At 39.6% G+C, this 21,498-nt stretch overlaps 1 protein-coding gene across 2 annotated transcripts in view; it reads left to right on the top strand.

The window, feature by feature from the left end:
- The window catches only part of NALCN (sodium leak channel, non-selective), a 421,791-nt gene that overhangs the window by 242,488 nt on the left and 157,805 nt on the right, over positions 1-21,498 (top strand). The gene's annotated exons all lie outside the window — the stretch shown is intronic.

The raw sequence follows: 21,498 nt of genomic DNA, 5'->3' as shown, positions 1-21,498 counted from the left end.
AATACAATTAATGAAATAACCATAGTTATAGTTTAGAACTGCTCTTCTAAAATACTGTCTAATAACTGATGTCATCTATCCCACCAGGAATGATTTGTAAATATGCTTTAACAATCCTGAGTAGCCTGGCCAAGTTATAAGCATTAACCCCTTGAGTGGCGGGTTTCTTACCACCCTGTCGTGCCCACCAGGGCAGGTTTTTTAAATGGTCTAATCATTGAATTTCAACTAATTTTGCAGTTGCGTTCCAAGAGCCATAACGTTTTCATTTTTCCATTTACACAGCCATATGAGGGCTTGTTTTTTGCGGGACAAGTTGTACTTTTTGATGGCATCATTTTTGAGTATATATAATGTATTGTATAACTTTTGTAAAAACATTTGTAGGGAGATTGGGGGAAAAAAAGAAATTCTGCCATTTGTTTTTTGGATTTCATTTTTACGGCGTTCAGCGTGCAGAATAAATAATGTGATATCATTATTCTCACACGATTCTGGGGATAGCAAGTTTATACAGTTTTTATGTTTCGGGGAGGAAAAAAAGAAATGGGGAAAAAAGAAAAAAAGGGGCCATGTCATTAAGGGGTTAAATAATGTACCAACTTCCTTCTCTGGGTCAGTACGACGCAGGGATACCACGTGTGATTTTATTTAACATTTTTTACAAAGTAAAGGGAGACAAATGTTTTTATTTTTATTTTTTTTATAATTTTTTAACTTTTTTTTTTTTGTCCCTTTAGGGGACTTCCACAGGGATCCACCAGGACCCGCTGATCACTTTCTGGGGGTCTGATGGTGACAGCTCTTTACATGCTGCAGTGACAGCCCTTTACATGCTGCAGTCACATAGACTGCAGAATGTAAAGGGTTAACACAGCAGAGATCAGAGGTTTTCTCTGATCTCTGCTGTAAGAGCTGGTGCCTGCTTGTCCTCTGACAGCCAAGCACTAGCTCTCCCTGCCACAGAGACCATCGGCTTGCTTCTGACAAGCCGATGGTCTCTATAGCAACCTGTAAACAAAGCAGGAGACCTAGAAGCAGGAGATTGCCGGCATATCGGCAATATCTTCTGCTTCTGTTGTTCAAAGCCCTTGCTTTGTTCTCCGTGGGAGAGTGCAGGCAGAGCACAATGACACAGCTTGTGGCATTGTGCTCTGCAGCTCCCATAGTGATACATAGCCCGGAAATCTTCCGGGCTATATCACTATCGGCAGTGGAGCTCATCCCGGAAAATTTCCGGGCGTGCCACTCAAGGGGTTAAAGGGGTTGTCTTGTGTTAATGGGTTTGGTCACACGGGACGAAATTGCGTTCCACAGTGTTTACATTAACAGTAAAGTGGATGAAATATTATCAAATGTCATTCACGTACTATAGTAAAAATACAGAATTCACAACAGAATTAGCTTGCACTGTAGGTTTTAGCGGTTTTAAATCCTCGGCATGTCAGTTGTGGCTGCAGATTTTCACTGCGGAAATCAGCCTTTACAATTCCACCACAAAATGAATTAAATGTGAATTTGTCCAGGATTCATTGGGAACTTTCCTACAAAATTACAGCAAAAATCTGTTCCTTGTGACCATACCCTAAACATTACATTTCAATTCGAATCATTTCTAGCAGATATCACTTGTTATGGTACTCTCTGGTGTTCTTTTCCTTTCAGCACATCCACCCAATGTGTCCACTGCCAGTAAGGCTATATATACGGGGGCGAGTGCGATAGCTTTCCATCCGATTTTGCACTAGTAAAACTGCAATTTTCAAGCCAAATGCATCACATTGCTGGATATGCCATTTTTCACCCGTGTTTTTCTCAAATGAAAAATCGCATGTTGTTTCAATAGAAAAAGTGAAAAATCACACCGCTGTCGCGTGAAAACCACGTGTACATTCAAATGTGATGCAAGTTTTTACCCCCCATATAGACAATAATGGGAGATTCTTGGACCACAATTGCCCACAAACGTAACATGCTTCAGTTTGTCCATCTCGCAGGATCCTTGCAAGAGGAAAAATGTCCATGTAAATTAGCCCATTGGAAACAAGGTGTTAATTCATCACGAGTTCTGTCCGTCGAGCAAATGCAATGAAGTCATGCAATTTTTTATTTTTTTTTACCTGTGTGAAGGATCCACTTGCATGGCTCTCTTTGAGCCATATAAGAAGCGCCAATCAATAAGGTTTACCTGAGCTTCACACAGGTTGATTCAGAATGTATGGAGGACAAATTATAATACATACAGTAATTCTTATCATTGTTAGCAGCACTTCTCCCGTTCACATGGGGTTATTGGTGCACAAAAAAAGGCCATGTGCTGTCTAGTGAACATTTGCTCAGTCATTGCCCCTGCCTGATTATCGGGCTGTGTAAAAAGCCCTTAAAATAAGGACATACAAAGTCCTCTACAACAAGAAACCAGACAACTTCTAATCTGCATGACAACTATAATGATATTTTGGCTGTACAAGAAATCATGCTGCCCATCATTCTGCATTTTTGGACCCAAAATATCCAATAACATACGAGTAGATTTTCCAGCCTTCTGAAATCCTTAAAGGGGTTGTCCCGCGAAAGCAAGTGGTGTTAAGCACTTCTGTATGGCCAATATTTAATGCACGATGTATATTACAAAGTGCATTAATATGGCCATACAGAAGTGCTTAACACCACTTGCTATCGCGGGACAACCCCTTTAATTAAAATATGGCAACCTCAATGTTTTTTCTTCTTTCTACTAGCCAAAAGCTGCAGTTCTATTTAGTTAATACTGCCTCTTTTTTGCATGGGACATAGGTCATCGCCAGAATGTAAACCACTACTTTAAAAAAAGAGAGGAATGGACCTATGCTGACTGCGCTGGCAGCATTGGTTACAAAAAGGCATCTGAACGCAGAGAAATGTCCACGAGGCATCTCCCCATTTGTCTAAATCAAGAATTTAATAAACTCAGTGTCCTTGAAACTGCAATGTGAAAGTGATTCCTTGATCCTTTGTTTTAATATGTTCTTTTCAAGAGTATAATTAGTTTTCTACTACAGTAAACATTAGTTCTTAAGTGTCTAATATTCAGTGTGTTCATTAGATGTCAGGAAATGCTGGAAAGAAAGGGTAATATTTATGCTAATAAATCATATTTTAATTATGTTCCATAATCTTTCACTAAAATGAGATATTGTACAGAGATGTAGATGTCTGTATTGGAGTTAGGCAAAATATGGATAATTCCAGTAACGCCAGCACTAGGCACCGGCAGCTACCAAAGTGTCAGTGTTGGACCAGAGGACATCTGAAAAGTGAGCATTTTTTCCCTTTTCTGCCCCTAGCAATTTCTTTCAAATCTCAAAAAACCCTTTAAGGTTTTGTGATACTACAAACAAATCACAAAAAGTAGGATCAAATCTACTTAAAAATTACAGTAAAAGGTCATACCACCTGATACAAAGGTACAAGGGTGAACACAATGCAAAGATCCATCACAAGATGGATAAAAAGACATGAACAAGTTTACTCCATTCTATTAAAATGACCCTTTATCAACCAGTCCAGTTACAAAATTCAGTGTAAAACCCTACTCATAGCCTGTTGGGAGTCAGTTCCACCCACCTTTGTAAAAAGAAAAACATTTAGTACCATGTTAGCCAGTAGAGCTATATGTGAACGCTCTCAGCAAGAGAAACCAAGTAATCTTGTAGATATGATACCTTCAATAGCGAACAACAATACATGATGTTAAAGCGAGCTTTCGAACCTACTAAGAGTTCTTCTTCAGGCTAGTGGAATAGATCCGAAGAGGCATACATCTATAAACACATACATATAAAAAGGCACAGACATGGTGTGATTAATTTGCACTTAAAAAAATACCAGAACAGGATAGGTAGAGGATTAAATACTTAATTAGTCCACTGATAGGAATTTGACAGTTTTATGGTCTCTGAATTGGTCTTAGAGAGTCACCAGGCCTGTGTGTTATCTCTGCTACAGACTTCTCATCAATTCTCCAATGATGCATGAACCCACCCCTGATATTCATTACATTCTTGAGAGTGTTAAGGATGTTTTTAAACTTGTACTCCCAAATTCTTCTATGACGTTGAGATTTGAAATTGCCTTTTAATATAGTAACTTTCATATGTTCTATGTTGTGTCTGTGACTAGAAAAATGCTTCGCCACAGGTAACTCAGTCTTTCTTTCTTTCTTAAATTGTGTGGCGATGTGATCTCATCCTGGCTTTCAGTTTTTGTCCTGTTTCTCCAACATAAAGGCCCCTCAACAGGACATTTGAGGTCCCCCCTTCCCATACCAGATCACAGGACTTTTTCTGATTGTTGCACTTCTAGATGTTAGCCATAGCCTGACTGAACATTGTTACCTTTAAGCCCTAATACTCCAAGTTTCTTTATATGCTTGATAAAGGGCATTTCAGCCTGAAATCTTGCTTTATGCCTTATGTGAACATCCGGACTAGCAGATAAATTTTGTTAATTCAAAAACTAGTGTGTGCTGTCCAAACCATTTACTTTTGACATGATGAATCAGGAAACCTCAAATTTAAAATGTATAAAAATACAGGAAAGCCAAGATTATCTGAAATTCTTTCTAGAACAAATTACTTCACTGTGATTATGAAAAGTGATTCACCACTACTCAATTTATTAATCCTGCCATTGATTTAAGCTTATTCTACACGGTCTGACAGCCTGCTAAGCGACTGCACAAACGCTGACGTCACTGCTGAGGTTGCTTTCAAACTGAAAGACTTTCCGGCTGCTCTCAGGCGTCTCATTTGCTTCTTGCTCACCGCTTAGCACTTCCTATGGAAGCACTGTGCAGGGAGCTTTCACACAACATGGGAAGAGTCAGCAAGCCATTTTAAACGCCCACTAATGACAAGTTTTGCTTTCACATGTAACAATTGTTGCTCACTTCAGCCGTTTGAACGAATTTTATATCATATTTGCATGTAACAAGGCCTTTAGTCTATTTGGTTGTGGGTTGTTTAGGTCAAAAATACAAAAGGAATCTCTTTTAACTCTTAGGGACCAAGCCAATTTGCGCCTTAATGACCCGGACAAATTTTGGAAATCTGACATATGTTACTTTCACCTACAATAACACTATAAAGGTTTTGCATATCCAAGTAATTCTGACACTGTTTTTTCGCCACATATTGTGCTTCATTTAGGTGCTAAAAAGAATAGAATTGTATTGAATTTCTATATATTTATTAAAATTGAGAAAATATTGAAAAAATTGTCATTTTTCACATTTTCAACTGCAATATCTCAAATATTTAAAAACATTCTGTACACATTTTTAATTAGATACATTTTTCCATCTGTTTACTTTATTCTGGAAGCACATTTGAAAAATGTTAAGTTTTTTTAAAGCAATTAAGCAGACATCCAAATTTAACATTAATTATTAAAATTGAGGGAGATTTTGTTTTCCTACACTAAGCCAAGATTGCAAAGCCTCATAGGTGTCAGAATAATAGATACACCCATAAATGACGCCATTATAAAAAATACACCCCTTAATGCATTTACTGAGGGGTGTCATGAGTATTTTGACCCCACAGCTTTTTCAGAAATTATTGCAATTTAGAGGAGAAAAATAAAATTTCATATTTTTGCAAATATGTCATTTTTAAAACAGTTGGTTTTTTTGTACATGAAAATGAAGATTTGCACCCCAAAATGGGGTTTGTCCTGTGTTTAGGAACATACCCATTGTGGCCCTAATCTTATGTGTTTGCACAAAGGGGCCCAAAAGAGAGAAGCAGCCGATGGCCTTCAGAACAGAAATTTTGATTGAAGGTGTTTTAGGCCCCATTGCACACTTGTAGAGCCCTTGCAGTGTCAAAATGATATAGAACCCCCACAAATAACCCCATTTTGAAAATTAGACCCCTTAACAAATTCATCTAGGAGTGTACTGTATATTTTGACCCCACCGTTTTTGAGTGAATCTAAGCAAAAAGGAAAAAAGTATGATTTTCCTTTTTTTTTTTTGCAATTGTGTCATTTTAAAAATGTTTCTACAGCACACATATGAATGAAGACTTGCACACTAAAATGGATACGCCTGTTTGTCCCATGTTCAGAAACATACCAATTGTAGCCCCTATCTGTTTACTAAACACATGGCTAGGCCTGCAATGGAGGGAACACCCAATGGCTTTCAGGGCACAACTGAATAAATTCCAGGCCCTATTGCTCTCTTGTAGTGCAGTCAAGCTGCCAAAACGATACAATGCCCTCCACAGATGCCCTTGGTCAAGTATTTCTTGACCTCAGTGGCAGAGATGGGGTGTAAGAAGTAGCACTCTGTGAGCCTTCGCACCCCCTCAGACTTGTAAGCTTGCTGAGGTGCAGTGATCTCAAACAGAAGGCGCTCAACAAGCTGCTCCTGGAACTGCAGTAAGGTGACCATTCCCTGGGACATTTTGTAAATTTCATTGGCATAATACCTAGCGATCTGAATAATGTAGGTCAGTGCACACAGCAGAGGGGCCCAGGACTGATGATTGTATCGAGGTACATCGCCAGAGGCCTTAAGTAAGAAGTTTCATCTCCCCTCACGGATGCCTACCCTTAGTAGCCGGGAGCAAAGAGATTTTGAATTTCCCGGTAGCTCCCCGGCTTCTGCGAATGCATCTTCCATTTTGCCGGCAGGCACATGCGCAGAAACAGAGGAAGGTTGGTTGAAGATATCATTGGGGACATTGACGGAGGCCTTAGGTAAATAGTTTCATCTCTCCTCATGGATCGGATCCGTGAAGGGAGATGAAACTTAAAATTTTCAAACTTTTTTCTTAACTTCAACGTGACTGCTGTTATCTGTTAAATAATTTCTCCAAGCTGTCACACTCCCAAACCCCGCAGCTTTATTCTACAAGGCTGACGTGTTTTCAGTGTCGTGAGGAATCAAGCCCAGAGACCCAGAACGTGAAAAAACAAGTGGTTAAGGAGTTTCCTCCTATAGTTACCAGACCTTATGGACCTAGAGAATCTCTCAATCCTTATGGCGAACAAATTATGGGTACTACTAAATCCTACACTGTTAGCCAGCCATAGATATTAGATGCTGTTTTATGACCGTCTGCTTTTGCAACTCTGTAGAAATTTGAATTGCTCACCACTCTGTAGGCCTTTTACAGAAACACTCTGGCTTGTAAAGGAAATATTAGGGAGATGGTCTTTATGTGTTTTAGTGCAGGTTATCATTATTAAATACAGTCATCTGCATGGGACGAGGCACTTCACATTAACATGCTGCAATGGGCAAATGTTGCTGCAAAGTACAGCTATAGGTGATGGACACCATGGAACATCCCAGAACAACAGATGTAATGATACCTTAACGTTAAATACTTATAAAATCAAAAAGCTTTTCTCATCTGCTTGGGAACTATCTATGATTAAAAGGCTCATTCTAAGTAAGCATCACAGTTTTTAGTATTCATTTAGCTGTGGTATTAATTGCAAATTGCCATATGTTGGAAGCGCAATCTAACAGCTGAGAAGCTGTTTTCGGGTTTGTTTTGTACATGTTTCCAGTAAGTAAACTTCATTTAAATTGTAGTTCTGTATAAAAAAAACATATGGCAGCAATTATACTGCAATGGGGGAATCTATTGGTGGTCCACAGTTTCAAAGGCTTCTAAACACTATGTAAAACATATTAATTTTGTAATTTTAGTTGAAAGCATTCTGCTTAACATATTCCAGTCTCAATGATTGACGGATTATTTCTTTTCTCTTTGTGACACAATGAATAGAAGATTAGAAGACTGGCAGAAAAAGAAACCCAAACTGAAGTACTTAAAGTGATGCTCCATCTTTGAAGGCTTTTTACTAGATTACAACATTTTTTTGGTAGTAAAAGTTTTTATTAGTTTTTCAGATATTTAAGAAAACAAACACATAATGAAATTAACAGAAGATTAGAAACAATAACAGAACAATGGGGGTCAACATGGGTAACTCAACAACATTTCATAAAAGCCCAGATAGTATTACATAAGCAGTTTCATAAGGCTTATAGAGGATAGAGAGTTGTAAAGAAACACAATGGGTAATGTGAAATTACCTAAATGATAACTGAGTCAGATGAAGACAAGTTTAACCCTTTCCAATCCACTGTCTGATGTCTTCCTACATTCTGATTGAAGCTTGTAGAGCTCCAACATCAGAAGATGTCCAACAGGGTATTTTTACCGTCTATTACCAGCCACTCCTCTGTCGGAGCCTCTCTGGTGCACACATACTGGCTTTAGCCAGCAGATGGCACCGTTGTACAACAGCAAAAAGAGAAAGCCTTTTAGGAAACCCTGAATCCAAAATTGGATTGGAAAGGGTTAAAGATTAGAAGGAAAAGAAAGGGGAAGAGGGAAGAGAGGGAGGAAAAATGTGTGTGTAGAAGAAGGAAAAAAGAGGCAGGGTGAGGGTAGACACTTTGGTAGGATGGGTGGTCAGGCTTGGGGAACCACGAGACAGGCATAAATTGCTGAGTACATATATTATGGTATTTTTCTAAGTTGAAACTTTTACATTTTTTTGCACTGGGTAGGGCAACATTGGTCTTCAGTTGGATTTTATATACACTATGACTTGCTGATGTTGCATCCATAGTGATAAAAAAAACTCACTGTGGCCTGCAGCAACTGGTCAACATAACTACATGGTGTCACTTCACTATAGACTAGTGTTAACACAGACCTGACAGACAAGTGGGAGAGGTGGTGTAGCAGAAGATGAGAATTTTGCCACTAAAGCTGGGTTCCCCTATGGTTCCATGCTAGTTTCCATCTCAATACAGTTTTCTGTATAAAAGCGGGAAACAAAAACAGAACTAGCTCTGGATTCATAAAACATGCTGCTTTTACGTTATAAGTATGATTTCTACTTTTTTTGGTAGTTTGGGGAAATCTCCAAGAGTTCTTTAAAGTTGCAAGAAATTCTATGTACATTGTATATTTCTAATACTCAAATACATTGACTATAATTTGTCAGTGCAGATGGCAAAGGATATTTTGATGGTTGGCAACTATTTGCAGCAGCCCTCATTTTGTGTTTTCACAGAATATAAGCTGCAGCTGCCGTTCATGAGAATGCTAATACCGTAGTAGTTCTTTGCGTTTTCTTTCTACCACATACCAACCATTTCATCCAATTTTTATTTAACCTTTTTTGTCCTCCTGTTTAAGCTTAGTTGTAATGCTTCATGACAGTGGGGATCTGTAGATTCATATCAGTCATATGACACTAACTGAAAATTGCAAGCTATAGGACAGGATTTGTGTCAGATGAGATACAAGATTATCCCATATTCCAGTTTGGGTTTTGGAATGTAGCCATTTCTAGTAAATAAAGTTTAATAGACAACAATTGTAAGGTAAAATTCAACTCAATTAAAATGTGATATTACTTAACCCCTTAGTGATCAAGCCTGTTTGCCAGGCCAAATTTTGGAAATCTGACGTGTCACTTTAACATGCAATTACACCATATCAAAGTGATTCTGACATTGTTTTTTTCACCGCATATTGTACTTCATTTAAGCAATAAAAATACGCCAATAGAATTTGTGTATATTTATTAAAAGCGTCAAAATTGGGACAATTTTGAAAAAAATCATCATTTTTTTACATTTTCAACTGCAATATTTCAAATATATGCAAATATAATATAGAATTTTTTGATAGGATATATATTTCCATCTGTTTACTTTAATCTGGACGCACATTGGAAAAACATTGGTTTTTTTTTTACCATTTAGAAGACGTACAAATTTAACATTGAATATACATTTTGAGTATCACTTTGTTTTCCTACACCAAGCCAAGCTTGCGAAGGCTCATAGGTGTCAGAATGATAGATACCCCCACAGATGACCCCATTTTAAAAACTACACCTCCTAATACTTTCACTCAGGGGTGTCAGGAGTCTTTAAACCCCACAGTTTCTTTTCAGGAATTAATGCAAATATGTCATTTTAAAGACAGTTTTTTTTAATATAGTGCACATGAAAATGAGGATTTGCACCCCAAAATGGATACTGCTGTTTGTCCTGTGTCCAGAAACATACCAATTTTAGCGATCATCAGCGCGTCTAAATGCGTATCCATCGTGCGCTTTTTGGGCACTGCTAGCTGATCGTTGATTTCAGTCCAACCTAAAAATCGTCCTTCACTCTTATCAGCAAATCTCCACGGGTAGTGCTGATAGCATTGTTTCCGCATTTGCTCGGACGAGTATGCAGATACTCGAGAAGAGCGATGTTCGCTCAAGTATCTGCCTTTACCAAGCGTGCTCGCTCATCTCTAATTATAAACCAAAAAGTCCTTTTACAATGGACGAGTATTGGACCCATGCTACGAATGTTTGTCCATCCAACAATCAGCCTGTTTAATAAGATGAAAGATCAGCCAACAAACAAGCAAATGCTCACGGGCTGATCATGTCATTTAGATGAGCTGGAGGCCTCTTTGACATGGCCGTAGGCAGTTTTACGTGCGCCCGTTTGTGCACTCGTTCAGATGGCACGGGACCCGGCGCATATATGCCGAGGCCACAAGCTGTTGCCTCCCCTCTCTTTTCCCTTGCCGACTCACTGCCTCTCTCCCTCCCTCTGGCTGTTTGCAATTGGAGTGGGTCCGCCCCTTGTCCACAACCAGCAATGGGAGGGCGTGCAACTTAACTCCGCCCTGCCCCTTCCCACCTCCCGCTTCCCGTTGCAAACAGTAGGAGAGGAGGAGAGAAGAGTGAGGGAGTTTAGCAGTCACGCTGCTAAACCCCCTCCCACCTCCCTTTTCCAGCCGCTGTCATTGGCTCCCATAGGAGACCATGCAGCGGCCGACGTATTCCAGCCAGAAAGATACACCACGGGAATATGGCCATGGGATCTGATGCATTGGAATGTAGCGTATATTGGCCGGCCGTGAAAACAGCGCCCGATATACGCTCGTGTGGAAGAGCCCTAAAAATGCTTGCTAGTTGTCCACAGATCTCTCTTGTAAACGAGAATATGTGCATCCTATCAATGACTGCTGTATAGAAATGAGTGATCATGTTAACAATCAGTCATCACCATAGGGCAGATAATCCGCCCTTGTATACAGAGGGAACAAGCACTGACCAGCATACTCATTGTTGGTCACTGGTCATATTCAAATTACCTGTCCATATAAAGGGACCTTTAGAATGCCGATAGGAGTTGGTAGCTGCAATAACTAGAACAATTTAATCCTACAATAGCTTATTACCATCTTGGGAACTCAATCCCTCTTCCTAATTTCCAGGTGAAGATAGAAAGGGTAAACAATTATAATGTGCTAACATTTCCATTATCATCTTTTGTTAGCGTCTACGAAGTAATATTCCAGAAAAAAAAAACATTTCTAACATTTCTATTCAGCCTTGAAATGCTGTATTTCATTTCCTGTGATATCTCCTCTTTTTGTCACATCTTTAGTAATTACCTTTTCTTTGTGTTACACCAGCTCTATTTTTCTTTGTTCAATTATGCCGTCCATTAAAATATGAGCAGTACCTAATACGTGAATTAGGTATTGCAAATAGCCTACAAATGAAGTAATTTGATACTGATTCTTAGCATTGCATGTTAATGTTCTATTGCTTTATTGCATACTTAAAGTGAACCTGTCGTGTACTTTATGCTGTCCTCACTGAAGGCAGCATAACGTAGTGTCAGACATTCTGATTTCAGTAGTCAGTTACTTATGGGGTAATGTGCAGTAGTTTTTAAGAACTTACAGCATGTCTATGTACGTTACTGCAGCTCTCTGCAAGAGATGAGTTCAATTTATTCATGAGGACCTATTAGCCCCGCCCATTTGTCAGTTTTCTCAGTATGCAATGTAAGTGCTAGAGGATTGTCAGTAGGGGGTGAATGGGTGGAACTCTCTGCCCCTCATGAATAAGCTCCACTCCACTCTTGCTGGGAGCTGCAGAAACATGCTGTAAGTTATTAAAAACTGCTGGACATTATCCTATAAGTGACTCACCACTACAATCAGCATGTTTGTTACTAAGTGATGCTGCCTCAGTGACAGCATCAAATACATGGCCAATTCCATTTAAAGAATTCCATTTACCATTCATTACTTCTAATCAATATTTGATGAGTAAAAGAACAATTTATTTGATTGCTGAAACACTGAAATGTTGACTTTGATTATAATCAGACACTACAATCACTAGTAATCACAGAGGTGATTAACACAACCTATTCTGAAGGATATGATAGTATAGATTTAATCTGTATACTTATGGATAATTTGTTGTACATGCCTGCTTGGATAGTTTGTGCTGCTTTTATTTCTTTAGACAAATGATTTTTTAATGCAGGTTGCTGTTTTTCCCGAATACAGAGGATTAATAACCTAAAAATTATTATTATTTTTAACAATCATAATAAGTCTGCAATAGAGAGGCTAATTAGCCCCTGCAAAGAGGCCTTGTCGACATCAGAAACTTACACTACAAACAAATACAGACACTGCTAGAGTTCTTTTATAGAAAACAAGAGACCTCCCAGCTACATAAATCAGTAACTCCAGCAGACAGAAACAACACACCACTAAACGTACATTCCTGTAATCTAGGCATTGCACAACATACCGACACCATTAAGCAGTCAATGGGTCAAGAAGGAGCTCCATGGTAGACATAACTTTCACCTCAGTTTGGCTCATGTTGACAAAACTGCGTCAAAACCCTTGTTGGTTCGGGGTTACCTCTTTGGAGAAACAGAGGGGTTCATGATTGTCAAACAGGATCAAGTCATAAACACCAAAAACTACAGAAAACACATCCTAGAAGACACCACACTTACTGATGACACATGCCGAAAATGCCACATCGTGGCAGAAAGAATACAACACATCGCCTCCAGTTACAAGGACTTGGCACAGACAGATTATTTACACAGGTGTAGTCAAATATAATCCAGCAAGAGCTTGTAGACCAGCACCAACTATCAGACACTCATATTCCACACTACAAATACATTCCACAGACAGTCCTAGAAAACTACGACAGAGCCATAACTACAGACACAACAATCCACCACTACCGACCAGACATCACACTCCTTGACAAACATAAGAAAACGAAAAAATACATCATGGATGTATCCACTCCAAACACTCACAACATTCACAATACATTCACTGAGAAAATCACTAAATAGACTGAACTCTCACAAGAGGTGAGACGACTACAGAGAATGGAGAGGGTACTTATTGTGCCTGTCACCGGGGTTGGACCACATACACTACACAAAAGTCTACAAACTTTAGATCTCAACAAAAACTTTCATGTTGCAGCAGAAAGCAACCTTACTAGATACATGTCACACTGTCAGGAAGTTTCTAGACCTGGACACACACAGGCTTAATTTTTGCATTTATTTGGTCGCTCTGCCTTGACCATTGTCCGGCTCAGCACTTGGAATTGGTAATAATAAAAATAAATAGGATGTCTCATTAGAGCCAACAACTTTTAGAATGGGACCCCTACTCCCAGCACCCCTAGCAGACAGCTGATTTTATTGAGAAAAGCCAAGGCCAGCCGGGCATTACTACTGTAGCGTTCACTGCAGGAAATATGTATTGTAAGGGTACTTCAAAAAATCCGCAGCATTTCCTCACTGCAGTGCACATACTTCACCCGGCAACCACTACTGCTTTTGCTCACGGGCGGCGGGCTCAGTAGTGGTTGCCGGGTGAGGAATTCTTAAAGTCTGCTGCAACAGGAGCTGTTTCTGCAGGGCAGCTCCCCATTCGGGCTCACAGAGAGGGGTCCTGCGTGGTCCCTAGCAGGGAATATCATTTAATAATAACAGCAATAATACTCTATAAGGTTTCACTCTGAGGGCTCAGTCAGACGGGCGTTTTTTCGCACGATTTACGCATGCGTCCGGCGATTTTATAAAACCATTGCTTTGCAATGGTATCGGACACATGAGCGTTTTTTATGCGCTCGTCTGATAAATTATAGAACAGAAAACGCAGATAGCACCTATCTGCGATCTGCGATTCCTGTTCTTCTCTATATGCGCTCAATGGGGCCAGCGGCAGCAGCGCCGACCCCATTGAGAACATATAGTAGACAAATCATTCTCCTCTGCCACAGCTGTAACAGCTGTGGCAGAGAAGAATGATGTTTGCCCATTGAATTCAATGGAGCCGGCAATACAGCCGGCGCCATTGAAAGCAATGGGCTGCCGGCGATCGCGGGATGAATTGTCGGGAAGGGCTTAAATATATAAGCCCTTCCCGGCAATTCATCCAGAAATGTGTAAAAATAAAAAAAATATATATACTCACCTTGTCCCGGCAGACGGAATTCAGCGCGGCCGGCGCTTTCTTCAGCCTCCGTACAGGTATCCAATCACAAGCTGTGGGCGTTCCATATATGTCCTAGCAAGTAGAAGGTTACATAAATTCTCAATATACAGTAATTTTTAAGCAGCATCAACCATTGTTAGATATCATTTACAGCATTCCTTCTTGACTGAGTGCTTTTTTCTCTGTAATTAAAGGTTTTTCTACTGGCTCCATCTGCTGTAGTGACCTACACTACACTACCTACCTTACTGGAATATATTTGTCTAAAGACAATGCAATATTCCAATATGTTTCAATTATAAACAAGTTGAATATTATTTACTCTTTGTACATTTTTTTATAGTGCTATAGACAGATGCAAACCAAACCCAATGCCTCATATTCAGTACTAAGAAGTGAAATATGAGTTATATTTTAAGCAAACTTCTGGTGTGTTCATCATTATAACAGTGAACTTCTCTGCATTCTTCCTGAAATGTGGAGCTCAGCAGGGAATTCTTATAATCCTTGAAATGGCAATGGAGCATTTAATCACAACCACAATGATAATGAGCTTGTCAATTAAGCTGTATAAGCCCAGAACAGACTTACTGAGCTGTGAGAACCTCACTGAACCAATAATTCTGCCTTTATTATTTCCTCTCATATTTTTAGCAAAAGGGATTGGAAGGTGCTTGCATATTTTAATATCCTCCACTATTATATCCTCCTTTTATTTTCCATTCTTCTCAATTCCATTGGGACACAGCCACATTTTCTAGGTATTCCAAGATGCCATATTGTTAAGACTTGACAGAAATAAGATAACTTTATTTTATAGATCACTAACTCCAGAATAAATTAGATTAGTAGTTTTTAATCTGTGCACTGCTCACTTTATCGTGTATGTGTAGAATAAAATTGAGAGCATGACAAAGAAATGTGTGCACTGAAAAGTGAAGATAAAGTGCATTAATTATATCTAGCAGTAATTTCTGTTTATAAATTGCCTGGAAGAAAACGTAGAAAGAATTCTACTACATAATGGTCCAGATTTAGTGTTATGTATTGACTATGTTTGCTATCCTGATACTTATTTATAAAACGATGATATTTATTTATATGATATAAAGTGCATTGACTGTAAGGCCCTGTTCACACCTAAAAAATTTGATGAGTCTGCATCCTCATCAAGGAGTTTACTACCATGTAGAAAAGTCCACACCCAAATCTGCATGTCTAATCTGAATTTTGATGTGGATTTGAAAATGGCTTACTTCCACATCAAATCTGCATCAAAATCCACATGTAGAGTAACCCCTTAGTTACCAACTATATATGTTTTGACAGAGTTCACTAAGGAGCTTTGGGCTAGGCTGCCATAAAAACATGTCCAAGTCTACTTCCAGCGAGGCGAGGCTCTCTACTGACAGTCAGACACCTGCTTTCTGCATGTAACTCCTTATATGCTGTGTCAATAGAGATTGCAGCACTTAAGGGTTGATAAGAGGAGTGGGCATCCTTTGTCACTCATCAGCACCCTGTGATGTGATTCCAGGTCTCTGTATTTCTATTGTAAATGGAGGCCTGATCAAGGCCTCCAGGTCTGCAATTTAAGCCAGACTATTATTGTTGTTTAATCGTTCACGACCCTTGGTGAACCTAAAGGCGAGCTCCCTCCATGTTTTTCGGTTTTGTACTACTTCTTTCAGTTGGTTGATATCCAGGCCTTTTACACCCAGCTTTTGGCAGGGTGTAATAGGAGAGCTGTTGAAAATTTACTACACTGCACTACATGAGTAGTGCAGTATAGTATACTATTGATCGAACAAATTCACCTTCAAGACACCTTGGTGGATAAAAAGTATTAGTTTAATTTGGAAAAGTAAAAAAAAACAACATATTCTTCTCCACAAACTGGAAAAAATACGCATATTAGGTATCACCATGTTTTTAATTACCTATACTATAAAAAATATAATGTCTGTGTTCCCACATTATGAAGAACATTAAAAAAAATTACATGTAAAAATTACGTGTGCAATAAAAGTCACATGTACCTTAAAATATCACAAATAGAAACTACAGCTCCTGCAATATAAAATGCCTTACACAGCTGCATTGGTGGAAAAATAAAAATGTTATGGGTTGCGGAATGCAATGATGGAAGTATAGTTTTTTTATTTAAAAAAGGTCTTTTATTAGAAAATACATTGGCCCAAAGAATATAGTTAACACATTATTTATTACATACAATGAGCACCGTAAAAGAAAAATGAAAAAAAAAATCAATGCTAGAATTACTGTTTATGGTTCATCTGCTTCCCAAAAAAAGCAAGAGAAATTGATCAAAAAGATGCATACAACCCAAAGTAGTACTTATGGAAACTACAACTCAACCCACAAAAAACAAGACCCCATACCGCTCTGCTGGCTAAAAAAAAAATGTTATGGGTCTTGGAATGCAGCAGTGTAAATACAATTATTTTGTTTTAAAAAGTACTTTTATTGTTGACAATTAGTAGTAATACATAAAATTTACTATTGCCGTAAACACATTTACCTGCATGATAAGGATAATATAACATTTTTAGCATACAGTGAATGTCATAAATAAAATTTTAAAAATTGTGAAATTTCTTTTCACTCCTTTCGCCCTTCCACCCCCCCCCCAAAAAAAAAATTATAAGCAATACATAATATGTACCCCAAAGTGGTGCAATTAAAAAATACAAATCATCCTGCAAAAAAATGTCAACAAGACTCTTGGAGCTTGTTGACCACTAGACATTGTTGACTCCCAATCACCTACATTGCACTGTAAATTGTTGCTGAATTTTGACTCACATTCCACATCCGAAATTCTGCAGCATTTCCGCTGTATGTGAACTAACTCACCGTAACTGCTTATATGGGCCAATATCACCATTAAATGAGTGCTGAATATCAAGAATGGCAATTGCTTAACCCCCCACCACCACCACCACACACACACACACACACACACACACACACACACACACACACACACACACAGAGTACTCCTTTAATTTGTCGCGTCTGTCAGCACATCCTCCATTTACATAGTGAGATGTGTTGCTGAAAACAATGTTTTTTCAGTGGCACAAATGACTCAATCAGCCAGTGAACGGGAGAGTTCCTTATTCGTCGACTGATTGTTGTCATGTTTAAGAGAGCCATTAGATTCAGGGGGCTTAGAGGGTAGTTATTTGTATTTATTCATTATTTCTCTATTTTACTTTGTTTTAATGTATCTGTACTATCACCATTAATTAAAATGTACTCTATTATTAGCAATGCTATCCAGTATACATTTTTGTGTCATTTATGCAGTCCTAGAACAGCCGTTTGAGGGTACATTATACTGTGCACGAAGTGTGTGCATTGCACATTTGGAAGCACAGATCCTGGATCTATATCAGCATCTTGCAACACTGAGATTCACTGATAACATGGAAAGCAGTTTATCAATTTGGCAGTTGATGTATATGTCAATTCATCGTAAGCACAGCTGCAGAAAGACACCCTGATGGACAGGTAAATGTTTCCCCAGTAAGGAGGGGAATAGGAGGGCAGGACAAGCCAGAGAGGTCCTGGTAGTGGGAAGCTCAATTAGTAGAGGAACAGATATAGCAATCTGTCACAAAGACCATGATCATCAAACAGCTTAACATATCGTGGTCCTGGATGACAGATTACTGGGAGGAGTTTTTGAGAACACAGCGGTCATGGTGCACATTGGCAACAATGGCCAAGCTAAAGGTGAAAGATGGTTCTTAATGATTTCCATGATCTAGGCTGTAAGCTTACAGCAAGGACCTTCAAAATAGTATTTTCTGAAATACTGCTTGTACCACATGCTACACCAGAGAGGCAGTGGCAGATTAGGGAGGTAAGCTATCTCAACAGCTGATGTCAAAAAGAGTGGTTTGGTTCATGGAGAACTTAGACAACTTTGCTATTGGCTACAAGTTCTGCTGTAGGGATGGGCTGCATCTCAATGGTGAAGAAGCTTGGGGAGAGGCGGGCTGGAAGGTTGGAGAAGTCTTTAAAATAGGGGGAGTACAATTACAGTATAGGAGGGGAAGATATTGAAGATAGTTACCCCAGGCTAAGTACCTGTAGTGAAACTGAGGTGGAATGGTGGGAGAGGTAAGGACACATATAAAATTTAAAAAATAGCCAATAACCTCTAAACTGCATGATGTTTAAAGCTAGGAGTCTGACCAATAATACTGAACTGGAAGCAATTAAGTCTGAGAAAAACCATGACATAGTGGTGTGAGGTACTGCAGGGTGTAGTGGTGGATGGTCGCTACGTCACTCCTCGGTTCCGGTATTATGCATATGGGGACTGGAGGAAGGTCACGTCCTGCTATTGGAGACGTAGGAAACCAGGAGTTTAATGTGGTCTCCAGCAAGTAGTTGCTGGAGAGCTGTTCTTTAAAATATCCGGGCCTGTTTTTTTTGGAATGGATGGCAGGTTGGTAGTGGGGCTGTTCATTCCACCCCCTCCACTCCAGGGTGTGGGCGAGGCCAATCAGCCCAGGTGCTGAGGCTGAGCCACACTAAGTGTGCACATAAAAAGCAGGTGCACAGACACAGAGGGAGCTAAGAGGGCTGCTGGACCCTGGCAGCCTGTGTGACCGGCTGGACAGAGAAGCCCTGCTGTGCGCTGCACCTGTTTACGTGCTCTGGAAGTCTGGATTATTATTTGTTTTGCCTGAAGCTAAGGTTGGACTTTTATGTTGATGTTATAAAAATAAACGCAGGTCACGCCTGTTTTTGGACTGCATCCGCTGGTGTTCCGCCTCTGAATATCGAGAAACCCGCACGCTACCGAGCTATCCCCCCCACAGTGGGAATAACTGAAACACGTTTCAATGAAAGCTATGACTGGGCAGTTGACTTACGGGGTTACAGTTTGTTCAGAAAAGACCATAAAATCCAGAAAGGGGGATGCGTTTGTCTTTATGTAAAGTCCTGTTTAATGCTTATATTACTGGAAGATATATGTGAGGGTAATGAACATGTGGTGTCTCTGTGGGTAGAAATACTTGGAGGGAAAAACAATAATAAAATCCTCATATGGGCTAGTTATAAGCCACTAAATAATCCACTAAAAATCTGTTACTAAAGCAAATGGATGAAGCGGTAAATCACAATGATGTAAGTTAATATTGGAGACTTCAACTATCTAGTTTCCACATATACAAGAAACTGAAACCTGTGGATCTCATGAAGGAAACAAGTTTCTGTCAGTATCTAACAATAATTACCTTTTCCAACTCAGGCAAGACCCAACTAGAAGGACAGCACTTTTGGACTTAAAGGGGCTGTCTAGGATAAAAGTTTCAAAAAACATGTTCCCCTATGATAGAAAATAATAAACAAGCTTATACTCACCTCTCCATACTCCCTGCATCTCCTGCGACACAGTTCGAACACTTAGTTCTGTGATTGGCTGAAGCAGCGTGTGACATCCCATACACAGTCTACTACAGCCTATAAACATTATGTCATAGGGAGGACAGAGCTGTCGGTGCAGGAGATGTGGGGATCCGGGAGAGGAGAGTATAAACTTGTTCATTATTTTCTATCATGAGGAACATGTTTAAACAAAACTCTAAGGGCAGTCTCACACATATTACTTTTTAATTGCTGTACAGTGCTCCCATTGATTTCAATGGGGCCTTGCAGGCCTGCTCTGTCTGTTCTATTCTTACGCGTTTTAGCAGTTTTTAACACCCCTAATCACCCATCACAATGATGGGCTGTGTTAAAATGTGTTGTCAAACAATGTAACCTGCGTTCATAATCAGCACTCAAAAATACCGCGTTTTCGAGTAGCGTTTTTTTGAATGCATGTGTGAGAGTGGCCTAAATGTTCTTCAATTATATAAATAGGAAAAAGATTACAACTAAAAGTGTTAATCTTTGAAAAAGTAATAAGATCCAACTGGGGGCAGGGTCTAATAGGCTGGCCTACATGCCAGACCAGAAGGCTGCCAAAGCAACCCATCAGCACCCTGTGATCGCAACTCCCTCCCTTGGTCAGCAACTTACATGCCGCTATTGCTACTGACTGCAACATGCAAAGGGTTAAACACCCAGGATCGTAGATAGACAATCTACGGTCCTTTAGTCACTAATAGGGTAAATGCATGGAAAATACACAAATGGAATAGGAGCTCTTTAGCGAAATGTGTTTAAAGTACAGCTAACATTCGCAAAAGAAAATTGATAGGTTCACTTTAACATGAGTGCTTAGCTTTGTTGAGACTTGCTATCTCAAACTATTGATTGTAGGTTTTCCCCGCCTGGATCATAACCTGACAGGAATTAGAAGTACTTAGATGAGGATGAACAGACTTCACAAGATATGAAATTTGTTCTGTTTCAAACTCAAGACAAATATTAGTTTCATGCTCTCCAAAAATAATTTTGTTTTATTAAAATGAAAGCGATTTATGTTTTATCTACCAAGATTTAGTTTTTTATTCTTTTTTATTGCGGCTGTTTATAGTCATAGTTTTGATGAAGCAGTCATGTCAATATCTTCTTACCTCAGCTTAGTGTAAATCAAAGTTCAGGATCCATGTGTCTAAAAAAATGATCTTATATTTTTTTCTAACATTTCTAGAACAACAATGAGGTATTTTCTCCCCTTATTGGAATTTCTCACTTAAAGGAGATGTCCCGCGCCGAAACGGGTTTTTTTTTTTTTAAACCCCCCCCCCGTTCGGCGCGAGACAACCCCGATGCAGGGGTTAAAAAAACCACCCGCACAGCGCTTACCTGAATCCCGGCGGTCCGGTGACTTCAATACTTACCGCTGAAGATGGCCGCCGGGATCCTCTATCTTCGTGGACCGCAGCTCTTCTGTGCGGTCCACTGCCGATTCCAGCCTCCTGATTGGCTGGAATCGGCACGTGACGGGGCGGAGCTACACGGAGCTACACGGAGCCCCATAGAGAACAGCAGAAGACCCGGACTGCGCAAGCGCGGCTAATTTGGCCATCGGAGGCCAAAAATTAGTCGGCACCATGGAGACGAGGACGCTAGCAACGGAGCAGGTAAGTAAAAAACTTTTTATAACTTCTGTATGGCTCATAAT

The sequence above is a fragment of the Eleutherodactylus coqui genome, chromosome 1, assembly GCF_035609145.1.
Source record: "Eleutherodactylus coqui strain aEleCoq1 chromosome 1, aEleCoq1.hap1, whole genome shotgun sequence".
Taxonomy (NCBI): domain Eukaryota; kingdom Metazoa; phylum Chordata; class Amphibia; order Anura; family Eleutherodactylidae; genus Eleutherodactylus; species Eleutherodactylus coqui.
The sequence above is the reverse complement of the archived record's forward strand: the minus strand, read 5'-3'. Positions and strand labels throughout refer to the sequence as shown.